Raw genomic sequence first — 5,889 nt, 5'->3', positions numbered from 1 at the left:
GATCGTGATTCAAGGTTTACATCGAAGTTTTGGGGTAAACTGCAGGAAGCATTAGGGACAAAATTGCATTTCAGTACTGCATTTCATCCTCAGACAGATGGCCAATCAGAGAGAGTAATTCAAATCCTGGAAGACATGATGAGATCATGTGTTATAGAATTTGAAGGCAGTTGGGACAGATATGTACCTCTCATGGAATTTGCCTACAACAACAGCTATCAATCGAGCATTAAGATGGCACCATATGAAGCATTGTATGGTAGACAATGTAGGACACCTGTGTGTTGGACAGAACTGAGTGAGAAGAAGATTTTGGGTCCAGATTTGGTTAGAGACACGGAAGAGAAAGTGGAAATCATCAGAAAACGACTGAAAGAAGCAAGTGATCGACAGAAGTCCTATGCCAATTTAAAGAGAAAGGATATTGAGTACTCGGTTGGTGATAAAGTATTTCTGAAAGTTTCACCATGGAAAAAGATCCTAAGGTTTGGACGAAAGGGTAAGCTTAGCCCTAGGTTCATTGGTCCATACGAGATTGTCGAACGTGTAGGACCATTAGCCTATCGCCTAGCGTTACCTTCGACCTTAGATCGAATTCATAATGTCTTTCACGTATCCATGTTAAGGAGATACAGATCAGACCCATCACATGTGTTATCAGCAGAAGAGATTGAAATTCAGCCGGATCTCACTTATGAAGAAGAACCAGTGCAGATCTTAGCTAGAGAAATTAAAGAATTGCGGAACAAGAAAATAGCATTGGTAAAAGTTCTTTGGAGGAATCATAAGACAGAAGAAGCAACTTGGGAATCTGAAGAAACCATGCGACAACAGTATCCACAATTGTTCACAACAGGTAAACTTCGGGACGAAGTTTTTTTTTAGGAGGGGAGAATTGTGACATCCTATCGAGTCGAGTCGAGTCAAGTCGAGTTGAACCAAACCCGGTTGGGGTAGAATGGGTTTATAAGTGGACTTACTTGATTGAAAGAAAAAGATCAAAGTATAAGGGTTAGGATTTATTTGCATTAAAAGATCAAGCTTGAGTATTAAGTTATAGCCTTTTGCCAATTGAGGTACCATTTAGTAAGTTTCACATCTTTTTTCTTGATATTTTGATGGCCTACCCGTGATAATCATTTTCACTTTCCCATTTTCATCTTTATCTTCATCTTCTTCATCTCCTTCCTTTCTCCATCCATTTTCATGGTAGTTTAAGGCAACCTCAATTTTCTCCAAGGAAGTAGAATTTCTTGAAGCTTTATATTATTCAACCTCTAATTGAGCTATATTGTAGATAAGTTATAAGAATTCTGATGTGTATAGGAGAAGGGAGTTTAAAGATTGTAGAAAAAAGAAGCTAAAGAAGAGCTCAAGCTTTTTGGAGTGGAGGTTTGATATCTCTTTTCACTTACCATTTTCTTTGCATGAGAATTTGTGTGGTGTGTTGAAATTGAGACAATATATTGCTTCATGTTGAGTGGGAGGACTGGTAATGGTGAGAAAACAGGGGAGGAATTGAGTTTATGCTGAAACAGGTTTTGCTGGAAAGGAACCAGTGACTTCACCTTAATTTTGACCCTATTTAATGATGGAATTAGAAAGTGTCATAGAAGAGTTATTTGTTCCTCTATGTGTTAGCTTTACATGGGTTTTTGAATCATCCAAATCGGAGTTGTATATTGAGAGATATGACCAAAAGAGTACAGACTGCGCAGGCTGGAAAACGCGACGCGCGCGCGCGAATTGCATGACGAGCTCGCGAATTTCACCTGAAGCGCACTGACTCTCATTTTGCACTTCTCGCGCTCGCGAATTTACACTGCGCGCTCGCGACTTTGCACTGCGCGCTCGCGATGACTCTCATTTTGCATCTCGCGCTCGCGACTTTGCAAGGCGCGCTCGCGACTTATGTTTTCATGCACTTTTGGACTTCATTTTTTTATGCAATTGGATTCCTTTGCTCAATTTGTATGCCTCCAATCATTTTAAAACAAAAAGACAACATTAGAACATGTATCAAAACAACATGCAAGCATGCAAATGTTGTGAAATTAAATAAACATTATGATTTATGAAGTTATGAACTATTAATATGATGTTGTATTATACTATTGACATACCAACCTTATGCTCCATTGAGGTTAGGTAGAAACCATGTCGATAAGGCTATGTCGCGACATAGGATAGCAGATCTGCACCCCATACAATTCGATACTTCGGCTACAGGCCGTTGAGTGGATATGATTATATATGGGCCATAGCAGCCAAGCATACAGTATTCATCCAGTTTCCTACAGTTTTTCTTATCACTTCGGTTTCACTATAACCTTATGGAGCCATACAAATATCTTGACATAACATTGCATGAATCATACAGTATTATAAACAGTAAGAAAGATAATCAAGGTATCATGAAAGTATCATGATGTGTGTGCTTATATGTGCCATATGTGTTTACATGGTTCTTTCTATACATGTATGTGCTTAATTGTTTCTTTCTATGTTGAGATATCCACTGAGCTTTATTTGCTCAGCGAGTTACCTGTTTAACTCGCAGGTTTTAAGACTGGACCATAGAGAGTCAGCTTACAACTGCTGCAGTTCATCTGTAGAAGACTCAGTCTTCAGGGTAGCTACTCATTTGGATGTGTATCTTTTGTCTACCCTTTTTATGGCATGTACAGGGCACACAGTTGGGCCCATTCCATTTTGAAACTAGTATTATGTCTTGTAAATATTAAGTACATTATTAATGTAAACAATATCAACATGACAGGATATAAGTAAACCAGTTTGTAGCGTCTCGGTTCGGTTCATTCGGGTTTACGGGTGGACCGGGAAGGGATGTTACATTATCACTTCATTCTATAATAATAGAATTAAGTACATAATAAGTAATAGTGCAAGCAATTTGTACGACAAAGTATAATACAAATTAACCACTTGTATTTATTTTAAGCTAAACAAAACTTATATATATATATATATATATATATATATAACGAGTATAGTCAACATGTAACGGACATCATACAAAAGACTAATTATAATTAAAAGAAATAAACAAATAAAGTTAAAATGGACTTAATTTTAAACAAGTAAATAAAGAAAAAGCTCCAAAAGAAATTAGTTCTATTGGAAGGTGCATGATAACTCAAAATGGACAAACACCATGTAATTAAAATCATTTGTTATCAAATGCTGCAGACCATTGAGTAAATCCACAATCAATAATAAATATTTGGCTTGTTAAGAAAATCAAATTGGCTAGCAATATATTCGAATGGAATACGTTTATGTCCAAGCCAATCATAAAAAAGCAACAATAAAGGGATTGAAAAATATGGCTTTTTCATATACAGAAGAAATATAAGACTTTTATAATAACTTTGAAATGTTTCATGTACTTCCAGTAAAAAAGAAGGATAATGAACACAGTAGAAACCTTATAAAATAAAATGCAATTCCAAAAAAGCCCTATTTAAAAAATTGCTAAGAGCTAGTAATAAATAATAGTTACCCGTGTGAACAACATCCAAATATAATAAAACATCTCATTGTTGCTCATCAATAAAAATAGTTTGGAAAAATCAGTACTTGGTTAAACTCTACAAAAAGGGCTTCTCAACATTGACTTTGAAAACTTTCTTCACTTCTTTGCTAAGGTCAATTCTTCACTTCCAATCACAATACCACTGGGTTTTTTGAACGCTGTTGGACATAGCTTGTTGCTAGCTCCTTACCTTTAGCATTTGACATGGTTTTTACAGATGCAGCCAATGTTGTTGCTCTGTAGCCGCTGACATACTTTACACTCTCATTGCTTGGACTCTTCTCATGTACATAAATAGCAAAACATCATGTTAACAAAATCTGTAAAATGAACTATTTAAAATTCATTTTTCAATACACTAAATCATGAAAATACCTGAAAATACATCCGACCACTCTCCGTTGAGACATAGCATCCATAACCTTTTGATGCCTATTATAGATTAAGCAATCAGCAAACAAAAATTTCAGATTTTTAAAGCACTAAAACAATCCAAGTAGAGTGTATTATAGGATCCAAAAAAATATATTCTCACAATTAATTTATCCCTTGCAGCAATTGCTGCCGGATTCATCTTTGCTCTTACTTTTACATAATGGGGATGGTTCTTTGACTTATTGTTGGGTGGCCTTGGGTTTTGGAGGCCTGCCTCACTTGATTTCTTGGGAATCAGTATTGGCATTAGTTGCCTCCTTTGTGGGTCTTCCCTTTCTTTTCACCTCATAATATCAAATAATACATTAATGTTAAACATCATATCTATGATTATAAAATATATATATTTGGAGAGTTATGGCTTAACCTTTGGAGGATGTGAACTTGGTTCAACTTCTATAGGGTTGGCCTTACATGTCCTCTTATTGTGTCCAGACTGGAAGCAGTTTTGACACTTCATCTGTGAGCCGATCCTTGGTAATTTTCCTACTTTCTTGGGTTCCTTATCAGCTCCATATCTCCTCTTCCTCTTAGGCCTCCCTCCCTTCTTCTCATAGTTAGGTGGTTTTATTAGATTCTAATAAACGTCAAGCCACATTTTAGAACCATCTAATGGCTGAAGTGCATCATTATATGTCCTCAGATACGTCTCTTTCTTTAGATATGCATCAATAAAATTAGTGTCTTCATACTTCATGTAATTTATACATGAAAGTGCATGGCAACAAGGGATCCCCGTTACGTCCCAAACCCTGCAAGAGCATGTCTTCCCATTTAGATCCACTACAAATGCATCTTCACCCATATTATCTTGGAATTTGTCACCAACAGCAAGCTTTGGGGCTCAAAGTCTGGTTTGAAATTTTGATTTTTCAAGCTTTGCTCTCACTCTCGGTGGAATAACATTACTCGAATTCAACATCATTTCTCTCTTCTCATGCATCCTTTCCATTAGAGCACTCCTAATTCCTTCCAACATATTAATGATAGGCATGCACCTCGCTTTTAAAATATACCCATTAAATGTTTTAGATAAAATTATTCTCAATAACATCATATTTAGGGAGGCCATCTATGAAAGCTTTGCAGAACTTCTCCGAATTTTGTTTCATAAATGCATCGTAGGCTTCAACGCATTCCTCCTTCAACTCTTTCATAACTTGTTTGAATTCCGCACTACTTGTTGCCCTCCAAAATAGTTTTTTGAATGTGTCACCTTTGAAGTGCTTCTTCCAGTTTGCATAGATATGCCTTGCATAATTTCTATGCTATCAACAAGGGGCTAGCTCTTGAATAGCATTAATGAGACCCTATAACAAAAAAAAAAAAAAAAAATCAATGTAGTAAGCATAAACTGATGTCTAATTTATTCTAAAAATCAAAAGTGAATGACTTGACCTTTTGTTGATCATTAACAAAGGTCCATCCAGGTCCATCGCTCAAACCTAATTCTTTAAAAAAGATTCATAAAAACCAAGTCCATGTAGCTTAGCATTCAATCTCAACAATAGCCCAAGCTATTGGGTTCATTTGATTATTAGCATCTCTACCCATTGCAGATAAAAGAATTCCACCCACTGGAGTCTTTAAAAAACAACCATCTAGGCCAATAATAGGCCTACAAGAATAAGCAAATGATTTTACTAAACAACTGGACCCAATATAGTATCTCTTAAACGTAGTCATTCCAGCCTTTGCTTCATCATCAAACATAAACTCAAATCTATCATTCCTGTCAACATGATTCAACTCAGCATTATATGATCTCAATTTAGCATAATGATCCTCAAGTGAACCACTAAGCATGTCTAGGGTCTTTTGCCTCGCCCTATAATATAGAGATACTGTAACTGTCAAACCAAACTTCTCTTTCAACCATCCTGAAGTTCCTTAACATT

Source organism: Jatropha curcas, chromosome 5, assembly GCF_041381405.1.
Source record: "Jatropha curcas cultivar XTBG-Jc1 chromosome 5, XTBG_Jcur_1.0, whole genome shotgun sequence".
NCBI classification, from domain to species: Eukaryota; Viridiplantae; Streptophyta; class Magnoliopsida; order Malpighiales; family Euphorbiaceae; genus Jatropha; species Jatropha curcas.
This window is presented reverse-complemented; position numbering follows the sequence as displayed.